Raw genomic sequence first — 13,600 nt, 5'->3', positions numbered from 1 at the left:
GGCCGTCCGTGAGCGGGGCGGGGGGGGCGGGCCGGGGCGGCGGGTTCGTCCCGGAGGCCGGGCAGGGGCGACCCCGCTGTAGGCTGGAAACGAAACCGGGCGGCCCGGCCGTTTCCCTTCGGTTCTTCCCGGGCCGCGCTTCCCGGCTGCCCCCGGCGGGAAGGGGCGGTCGGCGCCCGGCAGTGACACGTGTGCTGCGGGCAGCCGGGGCTCGGCTCGCTCTGCCCGCTGCCAGCGAGGCTGGGAAACTTGTCAGGTGCCGCTCGATGTCTGCTCGGAGGAAAACAGCGCCTGGCCCGAGCGTGAGGCGGCTCTTTCCGGCTTGAAAGTTATTTCCGTGTGTCCGGTGTGTTCTATGCCCCCTTGGCCTAAGGTCTTGTGTGGTCTAACTTAAAGGGCTGGGTCTGGTCTTGATCAGAACGCGCCTAGCATTCCAAGTATCCATTTAAGACTTTGAATTCAGTTCAGTTTAGTAACGAGCTGTTTTGGAACGATTTTAGAGCAGTCAGTGGGTGTCTGCACAAATTACGAGTTTTTTAAACAGCTTTAGATGAACAGTAGCTATTTAAATTATTCTAAGTAATGGTGGAATGGTTTAAGAGTGTTGCTTAAAGATCTTTTTATATTAACATGACCAGGTAGGTCAGCTTGCCTTTCCCCGCCCCCGAGCTGTGAGTGACACAAGTGTTAGTAATGTTGATAATACTCTGAAACGTTGCAAGTGCCTGAGCAAAGTGTGGAAATAGCAAAGAGGGGGAATGGAGATAACAGCTGAGATAATTGGAGCACCATCAAAGCTGAGTTTACCGTAGAGTTGACATTGCTTCTATAAAAATGTTAGGTGGTTATGAAAAAAGCTTATGCAAATGTTACTTCATGAATGAATATGGCTGGTATTTCAGTGAAAGGTTCCCCGTGCTTATCCATTTGGAGACTGGTATTTCAAACTTCCAGTTTCTGACTCAGGAAGGAAACAGGTGTAGAGCAATGGTAGGAACAAATAAAATTCCCAGATTTAAGAGGAGCAGCTTTTCCTCTCTCGCTGTTTCACATAATTTCTGGAGGAAAGTCCCATTAAGAAGAACTTATTAAAAGTTTTGTATTCAGAACAGAAAGGCTTCAGGTGATACTTCCTTATGGTGTTGGGGTTTTTTTACAGCAATTTGTAGGGAAGTGTGACAGCCCTCTGCATTTTATATTTATCTGGTTTATAGCCTTAATCCTATATGACACAGAAGTTTCCATTGCAGATATCATACGAGGACCTAAAGTGAAAATATGCAGGGAACAGATGGCATTTTAAAAAAACGCAAATCCTGTTTTTTCTGCAGTGTCTCAGAAATATGAGGAGCAGAATGCAGATGTGAAATACAACAAATCAAATGGAAGTGCATACTTTTCAAATGTTAGGAAAAATTCCTTGCTCTGAGAATATTTACAGAGTATGATCACCTTGTCTCACATATGTGACTGCTGCATGGTGTTTCTGAATCTTGACATTGCTGTTTTAAATTAGGAAATTAAGTCACTAGAGAAAAAATAATATTCACTAGCATTTTCATTAAATGGAAACAGTATTTCAGGAGTTGTGTGATCCTTATTTTAATACAGAAAAATGCTATGGTTAGATCTGCTAATTTTTTCAGGAGTGTGGGGTGTCAGATAATGTAGTTCTTGCCTTTACAAAGTGAAGAAAAACTATTGGCTCGGGAGTTAAAGTTACCTTTTTTTTTTTTTTCCAGTGTTACAAGTTGTTTGAAGTTAGTTGTGTAACTGCTGAATTGACTTAGCTGTGAAGTGTACTCCAGGGTGTGCTTTGTTTGTTTGTCTGTACAAAGAGATTGGAAAAGGGCTGACTCTGTTCAGTAGAGCTGAAGCTTTAAAGCACCTCTCCTGTGGAGTGCTGGCTGTGCTTGCATGGACACAGCTTTTCCTTACAGCTCCATAGAAACCAGGAGGTGACTGTTGCTCTAACTTATCCAGGGACAGGTCATACTTACTGGATTTTGCAGTTGATGAGGTAGTGTGTGTACCAGGAAGCTTGTCTGGGATTTTTAAGTTTTATGTTAATTTATTTGTAGAGGCAGGAGTGGTTTAGTTTTGGTTCTGCAAACTCAGCATTATAAGTAGACATTTTACTGTCACTTACATAGTGACCAGGATGCCAACTAAATCATGTGTGGCTTTTGTTTCAGCAAGAGGAATTCAAGTCCATCTTCTCTTTGCTCGTCAGATTTGATGAAAAACAGTGAAGTTGGCAGAAATGTGGTCCTGCTTAGAATACTTCATGAAAGCCAGGATGTTGTTTAACTTGTGTGCTGTAACTTTATAAGTTCCTGTGAAAATGTGCCAAACTTTAATGAGTTACTGTATGGTCAGAAGATAAACTTAGGGTTTTGGGAGTGGGTTTAGGTAGAGATTGATAGTGGCTAAGTGTCCACTGCCCTATACATGTATGTGCAAACACTGTGCAGCCCTAGAAGTTCTAGGTTAGGGCTGTGAGTGCGACAGTAAGCAGGGAGGGAGGCATTTTGGCATAATCGATCATACGTATTAGTGATCAGGATGTATCACTACAAACTGGAAATTCTTGATTAAAGTGTGCAACTCCTTCTCTAGCTGGTCCTCAAAAGTCAGGAGAAGAATTTTCACACTTTATGCTACTTAGGCCTTTCTATAATTAAACAGCAAAGAGTTTTGCAAAGTGTTGGTGTATGCAGTTCTATAATATGACTAATATGAAATAGTTGCACTTCCAAGGTCTGGCTTAACAAAAATGCTTTGAACCAGTGCAGCCAAACATAACTTGGGTTTTCTGCAATAAATGATGCTCAGAAAGAAATATTTTGCGGCATGTGACCTTGTGCCTCGGGGACTGTTGTACATTAGGGAGTTTGCCTGGAGCAACTGAAGTTCTGGGACTTACAGACATTCTAGCAAAACTGCCAATGTTGATTTGTTTTCTCCTTGAATCTTGTGATCATTTCCAGTTCAGTGTTTTGCATAGTTTTCTCCTCCACACTGGAAGGAGGATCACAGCTCTGTGGTGTGATGTTAGTGGCTCTTGATAAGAAAGTATGTGTATAATGTTGTCTAAATGTCCCTGGTTTTAAGAATTCCCTTTTTTCAATACAGGAAGAAATTAGAAATTTTAATTTAAATTTTATTTTTGGTGTCTCTTCTAGGTTCTGGATATCTCTGTGACCCCCTCCCCAAAGCATATTTGAAACATACAGAGTATATGGCAATGAGTGGCACTCTCTTGGAATTTTGTAATCTTCAGTTTGTCATGATCAATTAACTTGTAAATAAAGGACTGAGTCTGCTAGGGAGGTATATGGTATTATTCTGGGCACAGAAATTATTGGTATTCACAAAGTTGCTGGTGAAGGTGTATGGTTAAGATTACAACAGGTTTCCAGCCTTTCAGCAGAGAGGAGTGTTTTGCCATTGTGTTTCAATGAGTCATCCATCATCAAGAGATTAATCAGGGCTCACGTGAGATGATCTGAAAAGACCTTTGATGTTAATCTTAAAAAAACTTAGCAAGGATCTCTCATCCTGAAAATATTGAATGTGTTATGATCCTGACTGTTAGTTTAAGAAAACTGTCTTTCCTCTACTCTGAGCTCCAGTTAAAAGTAGAGAAATGGGTTAATGATAACTTCATAATCTTCAGGTTGACTGGGCCTTCTGGAATGTATCCTACAGTATTTAGGAAGCTGAGAGCCCATGAGGCTGGGAAAAGTTCCAGAATGCTGAAGAGTTGGAGGAACATTTTTCCTCACAACATCTAGAAAAAAGGCAAGACCTGGGTATGTCCAAGGGAAGAATGTTCACATCAGGGAGTCTGTCCTGAGTCATGTACTTTTTGGTGGTTTCACTTCCCTATATTGCAGTAATGTTCTTACTGAATACACAGATAATGTGATCCTGACAAATTCAATAAATGGTCTGAAAACAATAGCTTTGGATTCAGCCATTTTGGTGTAGATGGGTTCAAATTACTGTGTTTTGGTATATTGCCTACACAGACAAGTAGCAGCTGGCAGGGCAGCAGTTCTGTGGGGGAGTATGTGGGGGTTGTAATGGTTCCTAAATTATCATGACTCAGCAGCATCACTGTCATGAAAATTCGCTTGTCATACTGGAACATTTAGAAGCATTTTCAATAAGGCAATGAAGCAGTTTATCCGTTCTGCTGAGGAGTGGTAGGTCTTCAGCAGGAGCTGTTTTGTTCAGTTTGGGATAATGTGATACTTGGGAAAGTTATAGCTATGTAACAAGATCTGTAAAGAAAATAAAAAAGTCTGTGAAAGAGAGAAACCATAATCAAGGATTAGGGAAAAAAATGGATTGGTTAGCTCTACAATGGTTTTATATGTCATGTTTCATTGGACATAAACAGGTGATACATAAAGCAGCTTAAAAAAGTTACCTGCAGGTATAACTGGGGGGGTGCTCTGACATCCTGTCACTGCCTGTGAGCTGTCACACTTGGTACATGGGTCACATCAGTTTTTTCATCATTGATGCTTTGAACTTGAAGCTTGATCTTTGCCAGTAAAATTTGACTGGTTGAGGGTGGTTTGTTTGTTTGTTTTTTAAAAAAGCATGACTATATTTGATCCCAGAATGTGATAGTAGATCCTGGTTTTGTTGCCAAAGAGTGCTGGGATACAGGGTGGTCTGTGAGACTTGCCCAGAGAAAAACAGAACACCACCTGCTAAAGTTGCCTTTCAGTTAGGGAATACTGAAGTTTTGGTCTGAAGAAAATACTTCTTAAAAGGTATCTGCAGGGAGAGTTTAGTTAGGTTTCCACATCTATCATGAATAAAACAAGCAGTTATGAGTTGAAATTGCAGCAGAATATGTTCAGGTAAGGCCTTAGATGCAGGGAGAGACTTTCAAGCCATATGAATAACCAAAACAGATTGTAGGAATACACTTGAGAATGCTGATGTGCTAATCTGGTTTCATTTACAGCTTCCAAAAAAATACTTCAGTGGAGGTATGTATAGCTGCATAATGAATTCCAGTCTGCTGATAACAAACTCGTTTTTCTGATACTTCATGAGACATTTTAGGATTAGTTTTGGGATCTCCGCAAGCTGAAGATCACTGTACAAATTAGTGAAGGGGAGAGCATTGATTGCTTAGTTGATTTTCAAAGACATCTCTTGGAAGATGGTACAACTAAATTCTTTTAAACCTCTGGAAAAGGGGTTTAGCTATGCAATATGTGAAGATTTTTTTTTTCTCCCATACAGATGTTTTGCTTGTATTCTGTAATTTATTGTAGGACACTAGGATAGAATAATGACAGTGTTTTAGTCATGGCCTGCACAGATTACCTGGAGAAGAACAGTGCAATGATTTCTCTTCAAGATCTAAAGACAAAGCCAAAACCAGCTGGACAACATTTTGTCCATAACTCCTTGCTTTATTTTAACTCAGTTTAATGGACTAGATCATAGGGGGAACTCCAGGAAAACACTGTGAACATACTAAGAGGATATATGTCCCAGCTGCAACAAATAATTAGATCACAGGACTAGAGATCACTTTTTCCCTTTCTTTCTTTTTTTTTTTTTTTAAGCCAAGACCAAACTAGTGGGATATATATTATTTTTGCAATTTATTTTATATGTATAAGAGTTGTTTTAAACTGAATTTTGTTCAGTGACTTTTCTGCATTGATTTTTGTTAATACTTTTTCAATCAGAGAAAGTGCTGAAAATGTTGAACCAGTGAGATGAAAACCATTGCAGACAATATAAGCTTCACAAACTGTAATGCAGGTGTTGTACACATGCTGAAAAGTGCTGAGTGAACACGTCTTTGTCATGTCCTAGTTACGGACAAATAAATGTGGAGTTTGATCATATTGTCTTGGTCTTGATGTAAAAGGGTTTGGAAACAATCCAGATGCAGGGAGGGGCAGAGGTATGAGCTGTCCCTCAGTCTTGGCAAGTTGTCTTTAGGGGAAGTACCTATAACTGGAATGCACCTCCCTTCCCAGTTTGTACTATTGGTCTTGTAGGACCCAGGCAGTGGTATTGAGGGGAAGAATTACTCCAGTACTGGTTAGAAGTGTCTCTTATTTCTGAATGTCCTCTGTTTTGTTGACTTTCAGTTCTCCTTCCTTTTTGCAAATGACATGCCTTCTACTTGCTTATCCTTCATCTGGAATGCAGATCTGTACTTCCCTCTACTTGATTTGTAGTCTCTCTTGCCTTGACACAAATATTTGATAAATAGTCTGGTTGCATTTGAGGCTCTTTTCCAAAGGAAATGTGTTTTTCTCCACTCCAAACAGAATATATTTAAATGTAAATGTGCTATAGTAGCAATAATAACCCTGGTAAAATACTGGTTTATAAAATACCCTTAGTGGGAAATACCCATCACATAATTTTTTTTTGAAGGTACTGGAGAACTACTTCTTTAACTTCTGCCTAGGCTTCATCCACATTTCTGGAAGACAGGTAGGCAGGAGGTATGTAGCATACAGTGGGGATAAGCCAGTAATAACATATTTGCAATTCTTTCCTCATGATGGAGAACATTATCCTGGTGCGTGCTACTGTGCAGCAGGAGTGACTTTGTTCCTTAGGGCTTTGGGCAGACTACACAGATGGGCTCTTCATTGCCCTTTCACTCATTCTGTCATGAGGGTTTGGGGACAAGAGCAGTACCTTAAAGGCATTTATGACAAGGTGCTGTGCTGTGTAAGCTTCTGGGCAGAACAGAGCCTTATCTTGACTTACTTGCAAAAGGTCTGTAGATCACAGTGCAGTACAAAATAGATGTTCCTTAAAGAGCTAAAAAGACCTTTGGATTTGATTAAAATAGTAGAATACTTTCTCCAGATTTAAAATACCTTATTTAATAAAATGCTAAAGCTGTTTGAAAGTTCAGAGCATTGCATAGGCACATGTAAAGCCTAATACTCTTTAAAATATGTTTCTTTGGTTTGTGTCAGTAGTGTCAGTAGCTGCACTTGTTTAAGAGAAGTGTACAATCCCTGAAACCCTACTCCCTGCAGCAGGGTAGAGCAGTAAACAGGTTTTAATATTTCAGGTAAATACCACAGTTCCCTAACATAAACAAGTAGTAAAGACAGTTGAAGGGGCATTGGAGGAAAGTGGAATCTTAACAGGCACAGGAGAGGCATAAGGGATGACTGCATTGCCTGTGGCTGCACAGTAAGAAACACACGGGAATAATTGGTGATACACATAATATCTAGAAAGTCTGTGCTCTCCTATTTTGTGCTTAAGAGAAGTTGAGCCTTTCAGATTTTACATGTTTTAAATGGCTTTATCTTTGGTATTCTTGCTGCTTTGAGGAGTAAACTCATGAAAACTCCTTGGAAGGGTTCATTTTTGATGTATCACACTTGCTGGCTGAGATCCAGAGACTTATCGTCTTACACAGGCTTCTGTACAAGTTCCCTTGATGCTTTCTTTTCCAAAATGTGCTTTGGGCTTTTCAATTAAGTACAACTTGCTTCCAAAGACAAGTTTGCTAGCTTTTGTGTGATAACCTTGCTTGCAGAAACTTGGATCAACAGAAGGGCAGTTATCATTCAATCAATAGCATTTTTAAAGGTGGTATTTTTGTCAGTGGTGTTTTCTTGTTCGATGAAGAATCTTTCCCACAGTCCTAGAAGTTATTTTTCTCTATTACTTGGTTGTTACTCTTGCATGCCCTTGTACCTTTAATTGCTGTCACAAAGGAAAAAAATCATCGCCTTACCTGCTGCACTCTAGATCTCAGTATGTATTCACGAGACCAAACTGCTCAGGCTTTGCTCAGTATGTGGTTTTGTGGGGGTATGTGTTTGTCCAGAAGTTTTGAAGGAGGTAAGACTGGGTCAGCATGACCTTGGAGAAGTGGAAAGTAACTATGTGAAGGGGCAGGTTGTTTGTGAAGCAGAGCTGTGTGAGATTCAGTGGAAGGACTGTCAGTAGAGAAAAGGGGATTAGGACCCCTAGATGGGGCTGTATGGACCTTTCTTAACCTATTTTCAGTTCATTTAAGTTTGTTGTCTGGTTTGCATAAATGGTCAGGTATGTAACCATTGGTATGATATTCCCCCACCTCTAGCCTGTTACTCTGGAAGAACTTTTGTATGGCCACGCTTCTGGCATGTTTTCATTTTGGAATACAGATTTATATGGCAGTGTTCTGACTAGAATACAAAATAGTTTTGATGACTCTGCAAGATAGATTCATTTGCTTTAAACTTGAAAAACAAGGTGTTAATCTCAGTAATAGCTGCTGTTCACTAAAACATTTAATATCTATATCTGGGAATATTTTAGTTTAGTATATGATTAACATTTTAATCCATCATTTAGTGTTCTAAAATGGGCTTATATTTCTGTAATTCTAGAAAACCTGTTATGAGTGATGCTTTGCATTTTTAGATAATAGATTTTTTTTTCAGCAGCCAGATGCTATTTAAACAATGATTTTTGTAGTATTTTTAATTAATAGGGAAGTCCTTTATATTTGTGCAGCCATTTTGGAGGGCTGGCTGTGGAATGTAATGGGAAAAAACAAGTAGTGATGATGTATCTGGGATATAGTTCTTCTGGTTCCTGATACCTCAGGTGTGTGAGCTCTACCAGTTGTACGTGCCATTCCGGAACATCTGCGTTTGTCCTCTCCAAAGGGAGCTGTTTTTCAGTTGTGCAGACAGGGTGAAGGTGTGTCTAGACAATTGTATTAATGGAACTGAAAGCAAAAGGAAAGTAAGTTTGTTTTGTAGATACTTTATGTAGGTGAACTGGAAACAAATGATCTCAGCTTGTGAAGATGTGGCTCACTAGTTGTTATGACAACTGAATGAGTTATACTACACTTGTCTTCTACAGTGAGGCCTAATAATGTGTGCAAACTTGAAGCAGGATTTATAATTATGTTATAAATTGAATTCACTGGCACAGATTGCCCAGAGAAGTTGTGGATGCCCCATCACTGGAAATGAGCAACCTGGTCAAGTGGAAGATGTCTCTGTGGTAGGGGGGCTGTAATTACATGCTCTTTAAGCCTGTGTGCCCAAATATGATTACCTTAATAAATTTATTGTGATAGTTAGATCAAGCCATGTTCTGTTAGTTTTTTTTCAGGATAGTGAAATTTCATGTGAGGCTTTTTTGATATCCTTAAGGAAATCAGTAGCATGCTTTTGACTCTTCCTGAGTTGGACCCCAGGCTATGGTTCCCTGTTTCTGTGAATGTATTGGGTGAATTGGAGGTAATGAGAAAGAGACATTTTAGTGAATACATATAGTATTAATTCCTTATCATAAAGTAACATACACCTATTCAGTGGCACTACTCTGAAAAGTAGCTAAGTGGAAAGTGGTCTGTTTTGAATGTTTGGGCACATCTGCTTAATTAAATAATTTTAAAAGAGCTTCACAGAAAGAAAACTGATGAGGGAAGTAAATTCTGTTCTGCCTTCTGCATCCATTAAATTGTTCACTAATGCTTCTGAATGCTTTTGCAACCCAGCTGACATCTGATCTTTAGGAATATTACTGAAATCCTCATTGACTTTGCTGGTTAGAAAAGCAAATCTTTACTTCTTTAAAGTAAACATGTTTTATTTAGAGTAATAGATAGAAATGCAGTGAACTGAAATTGTGGCAGGGATAGACAGGTGTTGTCCTTATGACCTTTTACAGCTGCTATTAACTGGATTGATAAATGTGTAATGAAGGGTAAAAGTTTACTTTTATGCTGGTTTTCTGCTAGAGGCTCCATGTCTTTGTGATTTGCTGTTGCAGGAAAGGAGAAACTGAAGTAAAGACTGCAGTTCATAGGATTTTGGTAGACAGTGGTGCTGAAGGGACTCAGGGATGTTTGCAGGGTACAGTGAAGCAGGAAAGGCACCCAGTAAAACATGTCCATTTCAGAAACATGCACTGAGTATGTGATGTGGACAAAGGTTGGAAGCCCTGGTTCCAGGTAGTCCCAGAGAGGTGCTGGAACAGCACATCATGGCACAACAGGCAGTCTGGAACTCAAGTGAGACTGCTTCCCATTGCGTTTTTACAGTCTGGTAGGCCAAGGCAGGAGATGGAAGAGGAAGTAATAGGAGAAATTCACCACTGCTAAGACTCATCTGTTCTGTTTCTTAGGACGTCTGAAATATCTTGATCCATTTCCAGTGAAAAATTTCATAGCTCAGTGGCTCTGATTATATTTAGCTTGTCTCTCTAGGCTCATGTTCTGGTCAATGTAGGTCTTTACATATTGAGCATCTCCTTTGTTCCCACTGCTAGGTATATCTGAAAAGCTCAGCTTGAGAGTCAAAGCTTTAGAAACTCTGATTTAGGGATTAAGTCTGATCAAGTCTGTGTTAGGAGTAGAAATGAAAGTAAGCAGAAGGCTCAGAACAACCATGCAAACTGTGGTACAGCAACAATTTTATGGAAGGGATATTGGAGAATGGGGGTTTGTCTCTGACTGCAGATGTTTTTTACCGTGGTCTGTGTCTTTTTAAATTGAATGTGCTTGTATGTTCCTTCTGTTTTCATGCCAGTTTTTAATATTTGTTTAGACAAATACACTATAGAATCTGGTATATAAAAGAGCACCTGACAATTTTGTTTGACTCGGTGATAAATACCACTTCTACTTGCATATAAAATGACACAGTGAAGGATATTTAGTTGTGAAACTTAAGCACTTGCCAAGGGAAAAAAATACTTTTGGAACAACAAAACCTTAAGAAAATAGGTTGCTATAAAGTAACAGTAAAGACATTTTTAATGTTACATGTAAAAAGTGATAATATAAATTGTTAACAGTTCTAATTAACCTTTAAAAATAAGTGGAACCCAGGTGCTAATACAGAGTTCAGTTCTTTTTCATATTTAGATTACTTGCCAAAGACTTACTCATTTTGATGGGTGAAATAATATTTTGAGATAGTTGACAGACAACCTTTTTTCCTACACCAAAGCTCATTAATGCACATTTCATTGTTCTGAAAGGAGATATGACTTTAGAGAACATTTCATTTAGTAATATGACTATTATTTTCTTTTTTCTATTCATATTACCAGAAATAATTCACATTTTAATTCATTGAAAAAGGAAAAAAGAATTAATAAGATTTGCATTGACAAGCACTTTTGTTTGCTTTTTCCTCTGGAACTGGGAGTGGCTACTGATGATCTTTGTCCTTGTGTTTTCCATAGTGAAGCAGAGATCAGTTCGATTGAACTGCAATTGCAGTGTCAGAAGAACTGAGTAGTTGTCAAAGGTCATTTCAGTTCTGTGTAGTAATAGGGGCAAAAATATTAGTGTTAGATATTAAGAATGCACAGTTTTGCCACTGTATAAATGGTCCATGCTCTTAAATCTTGAACAGTTAATGCTGTTTTGATGACATTGTACCTAAACAGTAGGGTAAAGCCTGATAAGGATGATTCGAGGTACTTAGAAGGCTTCCATGGATACTCTTAGTTTGGAAGAGGCATGACTTGATGAGTCCATGTCTCTTGGGTAAAATCCTGAATGTCATGAAAAACTGAATAGAATGTGATTGGGCACTTTGGTAGCACAGGAAATACCCTGTTGAATTGAGGCTAGTACTTTTTAATAGCTACAAATTGACTTCTATATAAAGTACAAGTAAACTGGCCACTCTCATTTGGGAGGCAAAAATGTATAAATGTGACTGAAAACAAAGCAACTGAACAGATTTGCATAGAACTTTGACTGGTATTAAACTGTAATAGACTCTGGCTTAAAAGTCTGAGAAAGTATCCTGGAAATCCTGATGCTGTTTGTTCATGGTCTTGTACTTTTTTTTCTCAAGAATTTATTATAGGTTGCTGTTAGAGAGGGTAATGGAGAGACTTTGGGTCTTGCCCATTAGGATTTTGTGATGTTGTCAGTAGAGTGATGGGTTATGGAAGTGGTCTAAGGTAGGTTGCAGATGCGCTGTTGGGCAGGATTTAGAGTGTGTGTGAGAAGGGGGCACGTGGGCTAATCCTGGAGACCAAAGGGTTTCAGTGCTGCTATAATTTACAGCACTTCATCTAACAAGATTTTTGCTTTAGCAAAAAGTATTGCATTTTAATCTGGCATTTGTTCTTTTTGTGCTGGGACATGCCCAGGAAGGCAATGACTGAGGAGTTGCATATGTCCCTACTGAATTTTGAAGTCAGGTCTAGGTGTTGTCCTAGACTGTCTACACACATGTTAGGCTCTGCTTAAGGAGCTGCCCTGGTCACCCATACTAACAGTGATATCAGAATAGCAGCGTAGGAGACCCAAATCTCTGCAAGATCATCTGTAAATTGGTGGTGAAGTTTCACAAAATGTTTCACCTTTGCTTAGACTGTGCTGAAATATAAATGGAAGACTCACAGCAACACAAACTGTTGATATGCTTTTCTCTTGCCTTTTCAAAAGGTACTGGGAACCTTTTTGGTGAATGGAACCTGGGTATTGTACTTCTGTGGTGTTTTTGTTTTGTGCTCAGATCTTGTTCTTACTTCAAAACTGCAGTTCTGAATTAATTTATTTGGATACCTTAAATCCAGAGAACAGTTCTCTGTGGGCTTTCTCTAGGTCCATTTTTCATGTTGCTCTGAACCATTCTCAAGATTCATTAAATCAACTTATTATTTTTTTTTTAACTTCTATCAATAGCTTGACATAGCTTAATTGCTATACATTTCGTTCTGAAAAGCATATTTATTCAGAAGGTAATGAATCTTGTTTAAATATAGTCAACTGCATTGACTTTGTCCCTGTTTTATCTTCTACTTAGTGCTCAAACATTTGGTAGTAGACTTAGAAGGTCACAGCTGAAGGAGTTCTGTACCTGTACAGAGTTCAGCAGCATGGGAAGTCTGTTCTGTCTACAGCAGATGTTCCATTATGTCCCTTATGCACACTGGAAAATTACCCTTTAATATAAAACCAGAGTTTTATAGATTACAACTTTAGTTGTTTGCAATGTGTGGCTCTCAATAGATCGTAGCACAGGCTAGGGTGCTCAAAAAGTTCCCGGACCAATACTGTGTGTGGCCATGACCACTCTGCTTTTTCCTCATCTTGGCTGGTAGCTTATATGCATTGTGAGGCTGCTTGTTCTTATTTTGTCTGCAGAAATGTGATTGTGGCTCAGATCCAAACTCCTCTATACAACAGTAACATCCAGTTCTAGAAAGAAAAAAAAAGCCAGAAAAATTAAGGGATTTATTAAAGGGGTGACATAGAAGATAAGAGGTGGAGATATTTTACTGTTCCCCAATGTGTGTTTATTTTGAGCCTTGATCAAAATCACCTTTAAAACTTTTTTTAAAGTCCACATGCTTAAGTAAGGAGTGACATAACATACACAATGAAAACCAGAACTGATCAAAGAATGGAACCATATCCAAACAAAGAAAACAGACTCTGATAAGTCAAACATAAAAGCATAATAAGGCATACCTAAAGGTATCCTGTGAACAGCTGATGGCATCAGAACAGTAATAAAACTTCTCAGTTGTTTCAGGATCACTAAACTATCTATTTGCTTCTGGTTAGGTAGGGATGGTTCAAGAAAAAAGAGGTCAT

The 13,600-nt window shown here is 39.0% G+C and overlaps 1 long non-coding RNA gene across 1 annotated transcript; it reads right to left on the bottom strand.

Annotated features, from left to right (window-relative positions):
• Window positions 1–12,710: 12,710 nt before the first annotated feature.
• LOC107208005 lies at window positions 12,711–13,591 on the bottom strand. Its single transcript, XR_001523047.2, has 2 exons — window positions 13,475–13,591; window positions 12,711–13,201 (listed from the first exon to the last, which is right to left on the bottom strand). It is a non-coding gene; the product is annotated as an uncharacterized LOC107208005 (long non-coding RNA).
• Window positions 13,592–13,600: the final 9 nt, after the last annotated feature.

This window comes from Parus major, chromosome 8, assembly GCF_001522545.3.
Source record: "Parus major isolate Abel chromosome 8, Parus_major1.1, whole genome shotgun sequence".
NCBI lineage: Eukaryota > Metazoa > Chordata > Aves > Passeriformes > Paridae > Parus > Parus major.
This window is presented reverse-complemented; position numbering and strand designations above follow the sequence as displayed.